Source organism: Phlebotomus papatasi, chromosome 3 (assembly GCF_024763615.1).
Source record: "Phlebotomus papatasi isolate M1 chromosome 3, Ppap_2.1, whole genome shotgun sequence".
Classification (NCBI taxonomy): domain Eukaryota; kingdom Metazoa; phylum Arthropoda; class Insecta; order Diptera; family Psychodidae; genus Phlebotomus; species Phlebotomus papatasi.
In genome coordinates this window covers 37,140,932-37,160,883 of record NC_077224.1, presented here as the reverse complement: position 1 = coordinate 37,160,883, position 19,952 = coordinate 37,140,932, and the positions used below count along the sequence as shown (strand labels likewise).

At 33.9% G+C, this 19,952-nt stretch overlaps 1 protein-coding gene across 3 annotated transcripts in view; it reads left to right on the top strand.

Moving 5' to 3' along the window:
- Positions 1–19,952, top strand: part of LOC129805534 (uncharacterized) — a 332,356-nt gene that overhangs the window by 99,947 nt on the left and 212,457 nt on the right. The gene's annotated exons all lie outside the window — the stretch shown is intronic.

Genomic DNA, 19,952 nt, shown 5'->3' with positions numbered 1-19,952 from the left:
GTTTTTTCGTATATTTTGGCTTTTGTTTCATTGGATGTTTGTCCCTGGGTAATGCTACCCTCCCACCCCTCACAGAAGAAATTCAATAAGGGAGTCTGGCAAACATGGCCCAAGGGTAAGATTTATCCTCAGCCCATCCCCGAAACCAAAGCCCTGATGTAACGTAAGCAACCTCGGCAAATATTCTCTCTCTCTGATTTCCTTTTATTTATTTACTTTTTTAGCTCACGCATGTATTATGTACACATTTCAATATTTTCTATTATCAATTTGATGGATTCGATGGTATAAAATCCATCTCACCGCAAGAACGCAACAAGAAATATCCATTTTTTGAACCATACCATTGCTCTCATCGAATTCAATTAACTTTCGGGGAAAGGCACTTCGATTTCTCTTCCTTTCGCATTTTCTCATACTTTTCAGGGGTACTTTTTGCCCCTAAAAATCCTCCCCGGAATGAGTATTGAAGTCACTGAAGATGAAATAAAAGGATGATGCTATGATTGATTGTTCGAATAACTCACTATGCCGTATTATGCTACCGCGTATTGAATCACTGGACATTCATCTATTTTTCGTCATTCACTCCATATGAGCTTAGCAGGGACAGTAATTCGATAACATAACACATTCACACATAATTCATTTCATTTCGGATTTACACGGACATGACCAAGAGTGATGCTTTACGGCTACACTCTGCCAAATTCAATGATTCCGGAACAACAGAGTTGAAGGATTTAACTGGAGCTTTTGCAGATATTTGATATCAATTATTGAATTTGTCCTGCTCCAATTTGGATTTTGGTATCTGGACTTTCAAAAGCGTCTACACTGTAATATTTCAGACAAAAGTTCCAAACACGACAGTTAGAGTCCTAATAATGTTTAAGTTATTGTTTTTAGGTCAAAAGTACAGTGTGACCGGTGTGACCTAAAAAGACTAACAGACGTAGCTACTAAAATTTTACATTTATTTTTATTAAAGGAAACAGATTTTTTTAAAGATGGAAAATCAATTTAAAATAGCGTTAAAAGCCTACATAGACTCAAGCTGATCCTCTCTGTAAAATTTGGCAGTAAAGATTTATCCCAAATTGTCATGCCCTAGACACACTTACGACTTAAGTCGAGAGACGACTTAGTGGAAAATGATGGAAATGTAATTTGATTATTATTTCTAATATAATCACGTTAAGTCGTCTCTCGGCTAATCTTCAGGTCCGTCAAGGCCCTTAGGATCATCCATTAGAGGTCCTTTGCATTAGTTTCCTTTACCTAATCCTTTATTGCCAAATTTAACAGGCTAAATGTTCTCGTCATTTTGTTAAATGCATTAGCAAAGGCGCTAGGGGGAGTGGGACATCTTTAAATTTGAGGTAGATTTGAAATTGGGATTTTTTCTTCTATTTTTAAATAAAATTGAGCCTTATCATGATATAACTTAGCTGCAGAAACAGATTGAGAAGCTAAATTACATTATATTATTGTTCAGATTCATTTAAAAACTTGAGAAAACTTCCAATTTCAAAGTTACCCTAAATTCAAAGATGCCCCACTTCCCCTAAATGCTTTTATTCGTGTTTACGAAATTGAATAGGGTAAGTTGCATAAATTGGAACAATTTCCAGAGGCTCTAACTTTGATACAAGATTAAAGACATTATAAATACATTTTTCCCTGATGACATACATAAATTTGCTCCTTGATTCTTCTAGAATATTACCGTTTCATGGAAATTCTTGAAAAACAGTTTGAAAAGTTCTTAAATTCAAGAAAAATACATGAGTGCAAAACAATATAATTTGGACAGGATGGGACAAGTTGGACGTGGGAATTTGGACAATGCGTAGGGGAAGGTTGTGCAAGTTTCAAGATTTTTTACTGAATGCCATACACACTGAATCAATTGTACCACTAGAGTAAAGTGTATAATTAAAAAGTAAAAAAACATTAAGGCTTAGATATATATTATTTATTAAATCTTTTTCTTGGATATTTTAATTTTCTTGCTTTGCTCCTTTTCTTCTTTTATTTTGAACCTTTCTTCCTGTTTCTGAAGTCTAATTCTTTTTTTTTCTTGCATAGCCTCTTCTTTTAGTTTTCTTTAATCATACGAATTGTCACAAAGAACTTCAAACATGAATTTAAAAACTCCATAGAATAATAATAGATATCTGTCCACCTTTGGGCGAAAGCATTACACCCGTTTCGTCAAGATTAAAGACGCGATCAGAAGGAAGTTCCAGAAGATCTTTGGATTTTAAATATTCATAAGTTTTCTCAAACCACTCAGTGGTAATACCAGCTCTTTGGGTTGTGTATGCTTCTGGTGTACGAAGTCTCAATTCTGGGTATCTGTTCAAAAAGCTCTTGAACCAAGAGTATCCTGGCCTTCCATCGGTGAACTCGTTGACAATCTTGAACTTCTTACAAATAATTTGCACAGTGTTGAGGACTTGATCTTTTGTTATAGGATGCCACTTATCACTGCATCCTAAAATCCATTCAACGAGCTCATCTTCTATATCTTTTGGCAGCGTAGGAGGCCTTCCCCCAGAGCATTCTTCCGGACATTTCCCGGTCAGCTTATTAAAAAGTGTTGTTCTTGGCACCCCAAATAATACTGACACCTGACTTAGTGACTTTCCTTGACGAAAAGCTTCCAGTGCTTTGTTCACTTGGTCTTGAGTATAGGATTTGTACTTTTTCAATTTATTTGCCTTTTTACCCATCTGAAATAAAAAGAAAACCCCTGCAATACAATCGTATCTCCGGATGTCCAACTTGTCACTTTTGCTCACGCTTCAAATAAGCACTTTTTCTTCATACAGTTAGTAATTATATCAAATAAAACCATTACGTACCGTTAACTATCGAGATTAAACACTTTATTCCACTAAAATTTGCCAGAAATATTGAGAAATGTCAACAGAACCGAAAAACCAAAGTCACTCTTCTTGTGTTTTTATTAGGAAAAAATGGCCGATCGATGTATTTTTTCGACGGTGAAAAGTTACACTGTCAATTGAGGTGAGAATTTTATACGTTAAATCTTATTCATATGAATGGATTTTCACTTTATTTGCAGCACAAGGAACCAAATAATTAAACTATAACATAGAAAAATATACTAATTAAAATTTAGTACTGTATTTATCAAGAAAAAATTGCCTGTCCAACTTGTCCCAGCGAAATTTTCCAACTTTTGCCATTGTCCAACTTGTACCAATTTACCCTATTCCGTAATGTTTTTTTTTCAACTGTGCTACTTTTTCATAATCCCCGGGTAATGACCAGCGCACAATAACTTTTGTTTGTAAACATGTTTTTAAAATTTCCCATGAGAAAGAGCGAGATAACTAGATCTAGATCTCATTCACTCTCATTGAACTGTCAAAAACATGTTTACCAAACAAAAGTTATTGTGCGTTGGGCATAACAATGGATTGGAACCGGTTTATAAATCAATCAAAATGTTTTCAAAATAGCTTAGGAGTAATAATTGAATTGTACTTTTGTAGCACGTGCGGTCCATTTGACAATTGATAACACAGTCTACGGCCGAACGCACCTATTCTAATCATTCATACATGTGGCTCGCAGCAACCCTATACCTTTGAGGGTGCTGAAGGCTTATTTGATAGTGCTCTTGCTGGTTTTGGAATCTAACAGCATAACTTCTGTGAGTGAACATTAGTTGCCGCGGATTGTTCACTCCGAGGAATTTGCAAAATGGGTGATGCTTCAAGCTTCCCATTTTCCCTATAAAACTTGTAATATCTTTAACATCAGTGCTTTTCGCTTTCAATCCTTTTAATACTTTAAAAATGTAAAACAGAATGTGAATACGTTTGATATTTTTAATTTAATTGTCTGTATTAAAATTGACGTGAGAATCAAAGCCTGAACATCTATTTTACAAATCCAATTTTTCTTGTTCATTTTTGTACTGAGAATCTTTTGAAATTCCTTTTTGTTGGGCTTATAGGGGTAGACAATTCTGGAATTGAACTTTATTTAGCCCCCAACCAATCTACTTTATAAGATCAACTCGGATTACTGAAAGAAGAAAGTTTACTTCATCTCAATACTTAAATGCTTACTATCGGTTCCAAATCAATAATATATTGCATGGTGATTTTGCTCCCCCCTATTTCCATCACGTGTATCGACATATCGACAATATCTTATCCTTATCGCTGGTGTTATGGAGTATCTCACTTGAGGAGATGAATGCCTTCCTCTCTTCCACTTTTTCCACCCGCAGCAACTTTTATATGTGCTATTTTCTTAATGTTTACGGTATATGTGCTTGAATGCGATGAACACATGAGCATGGGGCAGTGCGGAGGAGTTCTTGGGCAGATATACTGGAGGAAGTTTCCACACAAGGTAGCTAGTTCGAAAATCAATCAATTACCCTGTCGGCTGAGAGACCGCTCTTTCGACGGCTCAGCAGTACTGGGTCGCTTCATTAGGGGATGATTAATTGACTTGTGTTTGTGTATTTTATACACACTTCCGAATCGCTTTCCACACTTTCTTCCACATCAATAGAAATATTTTCCATTCCATTCACTATATTGTTTTATTCAATGGTCAGGATCGCCCAGGAGCCACCCACATGCTCTTGAATATACATATGTATGCCAATATAATACCAAAGTCATTTGAATATGGTTCCTTTTTTATGAGAAGCAATCTCTCGTAATTGCAAAATCGCTAATTAATTTTTCTTCAATCAACATGATTTTGATTAAATTTAAAATTGTTCCTATGTCCAAGATAAATTTTGAGGTTTTGATGCATTGACAATTTTGAGGTTTTTTCGGATCATGAAATTTAACAATTAAAGCGAAAACATTGATTAGGTCCAATATTAAATTTTCAATACACTGTGGTCTCATTCAAATGGTAGTCATCATCATCAAACCCCTATATTAATGCGATCATTAAGTGTGTATATTCAACATTCAAATGCTACACATTGTGTACCCCATCTAACCGTAAACTGTAATCAAAATTTGGTTTTATCAAAATTCAATTAAACTTTACCATCCAGACAGGGATATCGACATTATTTTATTAAATAAATTGCCATTATTGTAAAGTTATTTCGATAAATTTTATTTTTGACTGACAGCTCTCGCTACATTTTCACCTTTAAATTGTTTCCATCAGACTATTGTAAAATTTCCTCTTCATCAATTTACTTATCAATAGAGTCCATTTATGCTCAAAAAGGTTTTTCCAGAACATTTTGTTGTGAACTTGACTTTCAGTTTATTATTTATGTACTTTAATAAATGTAAACTCTTTATATTTATTGAATTTAAAGGTGATAAGGCACAGTTAATAAATACTTTTAATATTAAAAATTCTCTATCAGTTTCTTTTTAAATTCATACAAACTTTTGGAATGAAAATTAAGAAAGTTTTATATTATTTCATGAAATTTTATGTATGAAAGTTTTATTACAACTACTTCTGAATTACGAATTTACGTTACCGTTTCAAATAATAAATTGACTAAATTTATATTTTTATTTTTAATTGAATAAAATATCTTCCTAAAATGCTTCAGATAAATAGTAAGTTATTAAGGGGTTAGATAGTTTGATAAAATAATGCTTATTATATTCTGCATTATTGTTGTTAGAACACAAATTAGGTTTAAAACAGCGAAATATTTGTACTCAATGACTGTTATAGCATTAATAACCATATTATGGGGCTTAACAGAGAAAGCTACCATACAGTTTTATTTCTCAAAACGCATTCGAAGAATAAGTGTATTCAAATCTAAATACTCATATTAATTATTTTCATACAGAAAAAACAAAAAAAAGATTTAAATAAAATCAAGTTAATGATGTTCTGAATAATTTGTAAACGAAATTAATGCTTTTGCACCGCTCGAACTCCACAGAGAGAACAGTAATCATCCCTCAATTTGGAGTTCAGAAAAGTGCGTACCATTAGGGGAAGTGCTTATAATTTTGGACAGTCTGCTTATAAGCATCGAAGTTCCAAGTTTGAAGTGCGATATTTTCTATACTAATTGACATTTCTTGTTACTCTCTTTTCAGAAGGGTTGTTTAGAAACTTAGCAAGCTATTTATCATCTCATTTTTACTAAAATTAGTTTTAATACGTTTAAAAATGCATTGATATGTAGAGGTGAATTTGACTCTTATTTTGGACAACTTGGTTATTAATTTGGCCAAACTTGGCTGTAAATTTGGACAGCTAATCCGCCTCAATAGGATGCCCATTGTTCTTCATTTGATGAACCAATCTTACCAAGTCCTCTTCCTGTTCATGTAAGGGAACCGTAGAATGTCACAGAAGCCCGGAAACTTTCCATATCATTCATTAAAGTGAGTTGACTTCGATACTCCAAGTACGTGCAGATTCGCTCATTCGGCTCATTCCCTGACCTTTCCGGGAGCCTTTCAAGGCATTTCTCGCTACATCTCTTTCGTAGAGATGATGCTCCTTTGTTTCTCCAGGCATTTGTCCAACCTAGTCATCACAAAAGCTAAAACTTCACGAAATTTCGTGAGAAAAACACCTGTCCAAAATAAGAATCATCACCTCACTGGTGAATGTCTTAAAAAATTTCCCATTTTTCACACAAAAGATATAATTCACAAGGCAAATCTCACTTCAGGTCAAATGTACAAATCATCAGTAACGTGAATCAACACAATATTCAATGAATATTCAATAATGTCACTCAAAAACAGCGAACAAACTTTGTTAGTACTTCACCAAAACTAAATAAGACTGAAGTAAGCCACGAAGTCCTGTCATATTTCTCGTAAGCAATTGCTCACACTGAATTTTCAACAAAGCAATTTTAACTCAAATCATATTCAAAATTTAACGTATTTAGTGTCTAAATCTTCCAAAAAGAACAAATATTTAGATAGAATTCATTTTTCATCAAATATTGGAATAAAAATCCATCATTTTAATCAATTTATTTTTAGTGTCCAATTTTACCCTCAAAGTGTCCAAATTTAGAAACTGTCCAAAATTATGAGCACTTACCCTACCATAAGGTCACTTTTTAGAACTCAAAATTTTTGCTGTATTCTTCTTATTTATATTTTTTTCTGCAAAATATTTTGAATTGAATTCATTTATCATAGATTAATTGTAATTTTTTGAGACTACAACGTTTCTCTTAATCTTTATTAATTAAGCGATTTTTACATTTAGGGTAAATGTGCCAAATTCTAGCCCGTTCGCAATTTCGGCCACATTTTTTGTTCCTCGAATTTCCATGATTTTTTTAGTTTTTGCATACTCTAGAGATTATAAAATGCAAATAATAACAAACGAATGTCACTTCGACGAACGAATTGATGTGAAATAGACTTTGAAAGGATTCCGGAAGGGCAAGGAACTATGAGAATGAAGGTGGCCGGAATAGGCCACCAATGCTATGTCTACATTTTTATTCATTTTAAAATGTATCAAAAAAGAATGTAGAGAAAATTAAGACGATAGACTGTCTAGTCTATACAAGGTTCCAAACAACACTCCTTATAAAAAAAAAACAAAAAAAATAATTTGTATTAAAAATATTACATTTCAAACTTGAGACTTTGGTGCTTGCAAGCAACTATGCCGGAATTTGGCACACTTACCCTATTTATATGTAGATTGTGCTTTAATATGTTACGTATGAGTTTTTGAGAAGAATTCCAGAAAAGCCAGAAATATGAAAACATTCTCCCGATAAAAGCTTGCTATTAGGTTAGCTCCCAAACACGTTGCATATGACTAAGTAAAATACTAAATTTAATTAATACTCTATTTATCAAATGTAAGAGCTATATTAAAATTTGCATAATCCTTGTCAATTTTTTGTATTTAAAGAAAAAATCCTTTCTTTATGTATGGGAATCTTAAAATCATGTTCCTTCGCTTGTAATTTAAACACAAATCAATGGCTTTGGGAAATTACAAAAAATTCCATGCAATAAATCTTCCTCGTTAGCCATTCGAGGTGAATTTTAATCTCTTCAGAAACAGTGAACCACAAAATTCGTTCTTAAGAAAATAAAATAACTAAAACGATTGTAAAGAATTCCGGCTAAAACTTCTCCATAAACGGACTCTTGGGAGATCAAATGTCGAACTGGTTGTCTATAAAAAGAATCATACACATAGGTGTGTTTATGAGGTGGTATTGATAGGTCTCACAGTCTCATTAGAGTCACATTATGTTAGATTAGGAATGGAAGTATTTCTTTTTCGGCACAAGAAGTTGCAACAGTCTGAATAGGATTTTTGAGTGATTTCTCTTCAAATATTATAAATTCATTTTATTTGCTCTTCTCACAGATTTTGAGATGTTTCCTTAATATTTGTTTGGACATCAAATACTTTGCGTGAAAATTCACCATCTTCAGCAGAAAAAAAATGATATATCGATGGATGTTTATTTGCATAAGAAGTGGTTGGAAAAATGACACAGCAATAATACAAATGCTATGTATAAAATCAATAGCAATATTATTTGCTTCGCAGCTAAAAGGTATCTTCTCTCTGGGCTTAGTGTTAATTCACTGTGAGCAGGTAACATGGTGCATGGAGATATTGAGTCTCGTTGCTTTTTAGTTATTTATTTATTTTATTGCTCGAACTTCCAGAGCGAGAAATATATATAAACCAAAAATATTTTAGTGTTCTAACAAAATGAAGGCAAAACGGTATGATATATTCAATTCCAGTCATCAAAGACCTTCCCATTAATTTTGAAAGAATATTTTTCCATAATCTCGTTTTGGTTTTTCTCAAAACCGATTTAAAATATTTTCCTCATTGATGGATATGATTTGAAGGGTTTGGTCCGTTTGGTCAATTCTAGATTTATTAGACAGGTTTCTTGATTTCTAATTCGTCTGTGTGGCTTCTCTCTTCACTATGGATATAAGATTTTAAGATTTTGCCAGGGGTCAGTTCGCCATTTCGGATTACCGATGCATCCAGGCCACCAATTGGGACCCTTATGCTTCTCCACTCCTATTCTATCTTATCCCCCGATATGGGTAGCCGCTCCATATCACAGCTCTGTGGGCAACCAGTGCCGCTACTATATCACAGCATCCCGTCTCGGTGTGTGTTTGGGATCAGTGACAGTGAATATTTGTATCGACTGAAGTACCACTTTCATGTCGAAACTCGTTCTCGTACCAGCCTCTATTGTTTAGGCGGTTCATTTGTTTTTTACCAATATGCACCATTGGAATTACTATTCATTCATTAACTGGACGAATTCAAAGCCGATATGGCATGAGAAATCTTTTTTCCGCTGCTGCTCAGCTTTGAACCCGAGACCTCGCAGACATAGAGCCATTACTCTATTCCACTGACCCACTTGAGGCTCACAAAGGATATGAATTTCTCTAGTGTGTAGAGGCCCCGATTGATATAATGAATTAGTAAAGAACCACTAATTGATTTGCGATTCTTTAATATTGCTTTACAAACGGTATTAGATATCGACATCTCGTTTTCGGTGACCTCCCATGGATATTATTTAAAGACGTTTTTTTTACTACTTAACCCACCTGCCCAGTGGGTAAACAAGTCTGCTATTCCTGGTTCACTATGGCTGACAAATATCCAATTATGAAGACGGTTCGGCGCCAATCAGTCCAGAGGGTAAACAGAGGTTTGCCATTCATGGGTACATATTGGCCTTTATGCACTAGATAAATTTATGTCCATATTTGACAGCTTTTCCTACACAAGCGTAGGCAATTTGCTTCAATATCGCTATAAATTTTTCTATAGAGTGCAGAAGCCATATGGCTGCTGATCAGACGATCATGGAGACTAATCAGCACCAATCAGTTGATCATGAAAATTTATCGGCGTCAATCAACCGATCACTGAGACAGATCGGTGCCATTTAGATGATCATGCAGACAAAATGCCAATAATCAGCCGATTATGGAGACTCATAAACGTCAAATAGTCGATCTCCCGATTAACTTTCTCATATACCACTGCTCCTGCCCTTCTAAGTCCGTTTTTTGATTTATTTTGAATCCAATTAATTTTTTCGTTACATTTTAGGATCTTACGTTTTTACTATTAATTGCTTTCTCAAGACTAAAGATAAATTTATTACAATTTAATACTATTGTTTTATTAAACCACATTAAACATTTTCTATCTTGACAAAGATCGTATTTATTTAAAAGGTAGTAAAGCTCTAAGAACAACCTATGACCATTCCCAACCGTAAATAAAACGGTGAAATATCTGTAAGTGAATGTTTTTGTAAATTTATTTACATCATTTCTCATTGGTTTCAGTGTGGCTTTTAGATGATTTATGAACCAGCTTAGTGAACAGTTATGTCCTAAAAAGTAACAGCAGTGTTATTTTAGTGAAATCTCGTGAGTTCGAGCATTCTGCAAAGCTGGAACCCTTTAATCACAATTTTTGTTTTTCATACAAAAAGTTGAGAATGTCACTGCATTTTGAGACATGCAATTAAAAAGATAGAAATTATAAATTGAATTTCTTAGTCGTTTCTGCCTTTTAAAATGCACTCCATGTGCAAATGTCGGAATGTTGAATCTTTTACTCTAATCTCAAGAAGGAGCACATTTTTCTTCTTATTGCTCTTTGGTGTTTTATATTAAAAACAGCACAAAAGACAACCTGAACAGACTTGATGAATGTGCGAATGTATTTTATGTATTTTGTTCTTTTTTTTCTTCTTCTTGAATCTCCATGGCCTTTTCTTCGTCTTTTGAAAGCGAAAACATCAAATTGGTAGAGGAGACTTCTTTTGGTGCGTTTCACCACAAAACTTACCCATTTTAGTTGTCTAAGGTTATGCAAGAGAATAGTGTGAGATTTTTAGCACGCTTCAGCCCTATACACTTCACCTTGAACATTTTCCAATTTAATAAATAACAATATGTTTCATTATTATTTCACAAAAGTGATGTACAGCACTGAATGAGTCACGCTTGAATTTCAACTTCGGATGGTGCTTTCGTGTTTATAAGTCACAATTGAATAAGATGGGCAATGACGTTTGATTCATGTTGGAACTTCCAACCACGACAACAATATCACTTATGCATAAAATGCGAGTTTGAGGATGTGCCCAGACAATTCACACTAGACAATATCCTTTCTCAGAAAATTGGATAATATGTTCGAAACACCCACGATAAGACATTATGGAAGTTATTCCCTCAACAAAACACCCCATCACTGCGATGTTGTGTCTGTCGATTTTAATTCTCACAACTTTGCAAAATCATCCCGCCCACGAGGCAAAAAGTGGCAAAATATGCAAAGAAAAACCAAGGATTGGTGTTGTGGTCAGAAGAGGAGCACAAATCGCTTGAAAAATTAAATACTCTGTCCATACATTTCTATCTTGGGATTCTTTCCCACCTCCTTTTGCGGCATTAAAGATAAATTATCGTGTCGGGGAGGTGAATTGGAATGGGAGTGAAGACGGCAGGATATTATCGAGCACATGGTGAATATCAAAATATTATTTCCTGTTTATAAGGCAGACATACCGCAATTGTACTTTTCTTCAGTGTTGACTCAACACTTGCCAGCTTCTCCAGAGATACAAGGAATTTCGTAAAGTGTTTAAAGGCCGACAAATTCAATTTTATTTTAGTTTTTAAATTTTAAATATCTATTATGGTTTTAGGATATTATTTAATTAGTCTTTATTTAAAATTTAATTATTTCAAAACTTCGAAAAACATTTCGATATCGAATTTTTGGACACTATAAAGTTTAATCATTTTTGGGGGCTTTTTTAAAACCATTTTGCTTAAATTTGGATTTTTTTGAAAAATCTTGAAATTTCCAACTCGGCCGCATAGGACATAATCGGTAATGAATCAAAAGGATGGAAAGGCTGGGACGCTTTCCCTGTTCTTTTTTGGTTTTATTAGGATTTAGTTCTCGGATTATTTCTAAAACCGATTTCTAAAGCCAAAACTTAAAAATGATGTAAAGACCGTCTTTCTCAATCGAACGCGGTTATTTTTGGGCTTTTTGGAAAGGTGTTGGAGTTTCTGACATGTCTAAATCGGTTCTAATCGTTTATAGGACGTTAATGAACAGGTTTTATCCAAAAATTAATTAAATAATATTACTCCTATTTTTTTGCTATATTTTGATTTATTTAAAAAGCTGCTATTCTTAAGCTTTTCATTAATTCTAGTTTAAAGTCTTCACCGATCGAGTATAATAAATCCGATCAGACATCCTTCGAGAATATCCATGAATCGCTTTTCCATCCCTTTTAGTCGAGTTTCTTTACAATCTCTTTATGTCTCATTTTAAAATTTTTATTTGGTAGCTTGTTTCATCCCAAAAGAATTCTTTGAATAAACAGGTATTACTCATAAAATGATTTATAGATGTTTCCAAAAAAATGAGCCAACTGATCTTGTTTTTTTTTCTTCAGTTTCAAATTTTACAACAAATTGCAATAGTCATCGTTAAATATAATGCCAATTATGTGAGGTTTTTTTTTTTAATTATCTCACCTTTTTTTTATTGGTGTTTAAAATTTAACAAGAAATTACATGGAAATATTTATTTGCATATAGTCGTTAATAAGTTATAAAATTTTAAATAAACGCCTTTTTTTTCTGTAAAAAATAAGGTTTTTTTTGGAATATCGTGACGTGACGAGTATTGCATTTTTTTATATTTTTAATATGTTTTATAGGTTTTATAAACGCACATTTAGTTCACATACGAAAATGCTTTTAAATAAATCACAATAATGGTTTTTTTAAGAAAAAATACCATTATTCGTTTTGTTGGATGATAAAAAAGAGACTGTAGAAAATATTTTTTTTTGAGTTCATTTTTTATTTATAAATTGTAGAAATTTATAAATTGTAGAATATAGTAGGGGAAAGTGCAATACCTGCGGACGAATCAAGCTTCGAAAAATTCACTTTTTCAATATACATATATGGCCAATTATAGTATTTTATATTATTTTAAATATCTAGTGTATTTAGTGCAGTGTTTCATATTTCCTGAAAAATTTTATAGGTCAAATCCATTAAGATAAGCGCCTGGCAAGTTGGCCTTTTTATATGGAGCTATTTCAAGCCAATTCCTAAATTGATCTCGGACTCAGCTCACAGTACTCCAAGGAAAAGATTTATTTAAACAAAACTTTAGTATATTTATCCCTCCATACGGAAAGGTATCTTATAATACGGAAAAACTTCTCACTTTTTAAATATTTAGCATAACGATCACGAGTGCAGAAAAATTCCCATTCGCATTTGTATGTAAAGGTAAGAAATTGGCTTCAACTTTGAAGGCCACTCGCCGGGGACTAGCATTAAGAGCATAGAAAAAATGATTTTTCCGAAGTTTGAGTCATTCGAAGGTAGCACGCTTTCCCAAACCTCGTTGTTAAAATTTACAATTCACAAATTTATAATGTTTTAATTTACTAAATTTAAGCTATAAGGCTTTATTTATTAGATGTTATTTTAGGACTTTCAATAATACTCTAGATATTTTGAGTCTAGAGCCAAGAAGTACCCTGGAAATACGTGAAAATTCGGTGGTGTTCAATTTCTTCCCACTTGACATCCTCCTGTAATGTTGATCCTTCGTACAAAGTAAGATACTCAAATATGGAGTGGTGAGCAGAATAAAGCATTTATCGAACATGGTTCTGGTGGGAGGAAATATGAATTTCGTCTTTCAGCCACATTGAACAGATGACATGCTGGTTAAATATTTGGTCTTCTGCTCAGGTGCAGATGCATGAAATCCTCAAGTGATATGATGAATAAATGACTCAACATTTCGTAAGGCAAACGGAAGCTTGAATGTTGAAAAGAAGTGGCAATATTTAATCACTATATTTTATGTAATTTACCTTTTAGTCTGTGATTTAAGAATTTTTCACCTGCAGCACTTTAAGTTATGTGCTACTCCTTTTGCCATTCAATTTCCTAATCATTTTCACCAAGGTTTTGTCGTATAACATCTTCAATTGAATACCATTGCGTGAAGTTTTCTGTGCAAGCACAAGTTGTCTTGTTGAATTGGTTTTGCTGGATATATCTTTTTGTGGCACTTTCAGGGCATACAGCAGTGTATGCATTAAATTCTTGATGATTTCAAATTGAAATCCATGCTCTGAGGTTGTCTGTTTGCTTTTCCAGTTGCTTCTTTTTTGCCTTCCTCTGTGTCTCTGCATCCCTTTGGGGAAATTGTCAGAAAGTGCCTAATGGGACAGGTGGTTCAATATAAATATGACATCGAACCCATTCAGGTCTCATCTCCTTTTTAGCTTTGTCGATGGGACAGGAAGAAAGATAACTCAATGGATTTATAGATTGACTCTTAATTTCCTCTTACATGGTACACAACGTTCCGTTCATATCAGTGTCCTATGCAAGTAGTGCTCTAATTTGCAATTTCAATTTACTTTGTTTGAACTTTGACATGATTGGTTGAAAATTGACTCTTTAAAGACGATCAAATATAGTTTCTTTTTCATAATTTGCTCTGGTGACATAATTTTCAATTTTTATTCTTCATCAAAAGGATTACCGACCATGATTTTGTCATATTTCACAAACAGAATTATTTGAAGCAAAAAACTAAAAAAGAAAAACGGGAAAACCATGTTCCTTTAGCAAAACGCTTCAAAAATTGTGCACCAATTCAGTTTTGGTTCGGCAGAAGATGTAGGAGTCCCCATTGAGGGAAAATTCCTCTTCACATCCTGAGCAAATGTGGCATTTTTCTGAGAGGATCCTTTGATGTTTGCCAGCGGAAACTCGAATAGCCAGAGTGAAAATGTGTTTGTATGTAAAATGACTTTTTCCCATGTGAATGAGGTCTATTAAAATAATTTATTTCACATGTCTTGCGCGCTGAAGCTTTTAACCTTCAAGCGGTCCAGCCTCATCCTCACCCTTGCTAATTACACTGTAGTTTTTTTTTATCCTTTAAACGCTATCCACGGCACTTGTATGAGAAATGTTAAGGAGATGAAATTCTGGAAAATTGATGGATTAAGCCATAAAAACAAGGATTAGTAACGTAAGGATAAGATGATCCTTTTTTTGGAACTTAAATTGCTTCTTGGATTTTATTAATTTAAATTTTGGGTTTTGGATTTAAGAGGGGATAATCGAGGAAAGCAAATCAATTACGATTGCTTGACCAACTCATTACCGATTGGGACTCCCAAACGGCAATTTTGAGGAAGATTACTGTTGGATGTATGTATTCTGGATCCAAAAATGGGTCCTGTGACGGTCGTCAGAGTGTCGAGTGACCGAAAGTGGGGAATAATATGACGGTTATAACGAAAGTCACTTGGCGTCGTAATAACTCTGAGATTACTCGCCTACGACTAAAATATGACGCGCCAAAATGGGCTTTTCCAGTGACTTCCAGTGTCCCAATAAATAATCTTCCCCTCGCTGGGTATGTCTGAGGGGAAATTTCACTTGTCAATTGACAAATAGAATTACTCAGTGCAGTGAATTCGCAAAGTAGTTGGCAATTTCGCGTGTTTTCTCAATAATATTATAGTTTAACATTAGTAGGAAAAGCTCCTCCAGTAGAGAAATGTGTTATGATTTAGAAAAAGACAGTGCCGACAAAAATTAAGCAAAAATTAGGCAGTGTTTTGGTTGATAAATACCCGGACAATTTTTATGGAAAATTAAATTTGATTATTCAGGTGTTTGCTCCTGTCTCAGGAGTATTGTGTGATAAAAATCTTGTGTCTAAAAGTCCTATTTAGTGAAAATTTTAAAAGATTTTTGTGTGTTGTTGCCATCCAGCTGGAATATTTTCGATATGTCGGGCGACATTCAGCAATAGTCGAATGAGAAAAATAATTGCAAATGTGAGTAGTGAAATTGGAAAAAATTGGCCAAAATTCCATAAAAAGTAGCAAAAAACTATAAAATATGTGAAGAATTAATGAGAAAACGGTGTCTAAGGTGATAGAATAGTACAAAATTGTGGAATGCATTTGACTTTTTCATTGAGAGTACGTACGTCGATTTCGTACATATGCGGTAGAGAAGGATGGCAAGTGCACTGTTTTTGGTGCGTCATTTTTTCATACGGAAAAGGACCGTCCCTTGGAGTCGCTTTTATTACTTCATGTTAGAGTAAATTTTAAGCCCGTAAAATAACTAATGTATTACTGACTCAATTTTGAGTAATGCTCTGACTAAAATTCGACGCGAATACGACGAATTTTTAAGATTCCAATTAGGAGTAATTTTTTGACCATTTCTTGTAGAACAAATTCCAGTCATTTTTGAGTCGGAGTAATCGTTTGCCCATTGGGCTGACATAGCTGAATTCAAATTTTCAATAACTTTCAAAAGGGGTGGCAAAGTGCTCCAGGATTTTCGAAGTGCTCGAACTCGTGACTTAGATTCTATCCGTCAAAAGTACTTTCGCATCATTTACCGTTTACAGCAATCGATTTAAGCCGATTTGTAAATCACTCGAACGATCCCACAAAATAATTTTAAGGGTAATAAAATTGATTTTCGGACAAAAATTACTTATCGGTTCATAACCGGTTCATTACCGGTTCACAACCGATTTGAACGGATTTATAAATCACTCAAAACATTTTGCCCAATTTAACTTAGACTTAATATAATGGAATTTCGAATAAAAATTACTTATCGGTTATGAACCGGATCATTACCGGTTTAAAACGGATTGTCGGAAATTCTAAGACCTTTCCAACGATCCCAAACATAACCCAATTCGCCTGATAAATGCGCTCTTTAGAGCCTTTTTAATTTTTGACCTTGAACAACCGTTATTTGGAATGATTCAACCGTATTTACACACATGGTTAATTGTTCGCCTACATAATCTCTAAAACACTTCCTAAAATGAAAAACAATCGCACGACGCGTTTTCGAGCAATCCCAAAAGAACATGGTTTTGGAGGGGAAGGGGACGGGGTGGGGGAAAAATGAAGGACATGTTAACGATATTTGGATCGTCTTATGGAGAGGATCTTTCTTATGTCCCAAGTCGCTATCTCTAACTGTTTGGCCTGACGAACAGAGGTCCAAAACCTTTAGAAAGTGCATTTATAAATCGAATGGCCTAATAAGGCTCAATGAAAAGGTGTTGAAATATCTGATATGTCTCAATCGGTTCAAAGCGGCTCTAAACCGGCAATGAACCGGTTTATAACTAACAACATTTTTATCTTAAAATCAATTTATATTACACCTAAGCTATTTTGGGTGATCTTTCAAGTAATTTGTGAAACGGTTGTGAATCGGTTGAAAATCGATAAATATAGTATTTAAATGACAAATTCTAGCTTTTTGCAAAGAACGAGATGCTTTACCACACTCCTTTTTACTGGCCATATATAATTTTTGTCTATGTTTTTTACTTATCAATTTTATCTTTAATTTTAATTAATATTTTATTATTTACTTAGAACTGCAGAAAAATTCCTTTTCTATTATACCCGTTTCTCTCTCATGCCTCTGCTATTCCTTTTCATCATCAAACAAATTCAAGAAGTATTATTCACTAGCAACAATATGTTTATTTGCAAGAATTGTGGAAAATTCTACCATATCTGTAATTTAATGAGTTAAATCTCCCATGAATATAATCTGTGGAAACTTCCCCATCCATCGTACCGCATTCCGTTCATTCTTGCATACGTTTGTTATTTCATGAACATCCCAAATGAAAATATTCTTTAACGAACCACCCAGCCAATATTTAGCAAGAGGGTGAGAGTATATAATTTCATGCAGATTTCACCTAAATCTCCTAAATTGTATTTATTCATGACGAAAGAGCGCTGACTTTGTATTAAACACCATTGCTGAACGTGGCTAGCCCGATGCTTCTTGCCATGGAGCAATTCATATGGGGAGGACTAACTGCCGCTGTGTCAGTTAAACCGCATCATCGTTATTCCCGTAATGACCTTATGGCTTGTCTCGTCAAAGAATCTCTAAACGGCTGCCTAAGCCACAGAGAGGGATTTTAGAGGTTCGCCGACGAGGAGCTTTGGAACATTTTGTGTTGTTGTTGCAAAGGATGCTCTTTTTAGACCTCGCCATGTCACCTTTCAACATTTTTAAAGTGTTGCAATGGTCTCTCCTCTAGAATATATCCCCATTTGGAATATTCTGAAATTTATTATTCAAAAATATAATGACTCTCTTAGCAATGGCAAAATGTTATAAATGTGACAATTACACGTGAATGTATGAAATATTCTGTACAGATAAAAAGATATTATACAATTCCGTGTGCAGAATCCAAACACGATGGAGAATTCCCTAAGAAATTGTGCCCCAATAAAATGCTCACTCGTGAGTGAGTTCGATGGCTGAGGCAAAAATGCTAATTTCTGTGGGAAATTTTTCATGGTTTTCAAATGATATTTGAGCAGATATATGCATATACTGAATGCGATATGTGTGATAATAAAAAGTGAAATAACATCAAAAGTCCATTACTACGATTAGTGGATGGAGCGAACAAACTCATAAGGCCAGTGAATTTAAACCGCTATAAGAACTTAATGATAACTTCCAAACATCTCATTTTCAAATCAAGAGAAACACTTCATTACTAATTGAACATTATTCTCTGTTATTGTTGCTCAATATGAGAATAATTTTCGACTTAATGACCAATATGGTATCATCAGAAGAAACTCCTCCAATCAATTCACCAAAGTGATTTATTTGCCATAAATCTCTCCCGAAGGAGTTCCTCCAATACCAATTGTGTGAAAGAAATTGCTCTGAATTGAGATGAATCTTTTTTTTTACAGAAGCCTCAAGAATGCGTGGGTTTTGTTGAACATGGGAAAATTCTTCTAAAATTTGTCCCACATATCTATTCGTAGAACCGTTTAAAGTGAAATAGATTCTTTTAAATGGTGTCCAAAATTGACATAATTTCATAGGAATAGCGTTAGGAATTTTCAATCATAAAAACTTGATGATTCTTTTGGAAAGTTTATTCACTGAGAAAAAAAGAGGGTGCGATTAACATTTTTTCCTCAGAAATTTAACACTTTTTAGGTATAAAAATATATCAACATTTTTTAATGTTAATTTTACACCTTTTTAAGGGTAAAATTAACATGAAAAAGGGTAACTTTAACCCCCAATACACCTAAAAAGCGTAATATTTACACCGATTTCGGATCAATACTGCAGGGTAAAATTAACATTTCCGGAATGTTATTTTAACTTTTTCGAATTTCTCTCAGTGTCTGAATTTTTACTTCTGATTTAAAATAATAATAATAATAAAATTTATAGCTAAGGGGCATTGTTTGTTAAAGTAAGTCATATTTGAAAATTAGAGTTTGTGTTAAATTAAAGAAAAGAATTTAATCCACCTTTACACTTATCGACTATTACTGATAGTTTACGAAAATCGAGTTAGGTCCTTGACAGACTTACGTCTTAAGCCAAGACACGATAGTGGAAAATTAGAAAAGTACACTACTTTTAAGATTAATGAGTCAAATATTCGTCAATATTTTTAAAGTAAGCTGAGACAATGATGCTTAGTCATATGCACACATGTACAATCATAAAGCCAATAAACATTAACTTGCGTTCACCGGCGTCTTAGACCGTCTTCAGACTAGAGATTTAGCCTAGTTTCCGAAGGTCTCGAAATCCTAAATAGTATCCAATTTTATTTGTTCTTCTGATTCAAATAGATTAATTCGCCCTAATAGTCCATTCCTAAGCCAAAATCTTCTAAAAATTTTCGACTGATAAGAAGTTAGAGACGATAAGCCTTGTGGGTCAGCCTTAGGTCTGAAGCCCGTATTAGCGTAGGTGATCAGACCAACCTCCAGTGTGAAAACGGTGGAAAACTCCTTCACAAAT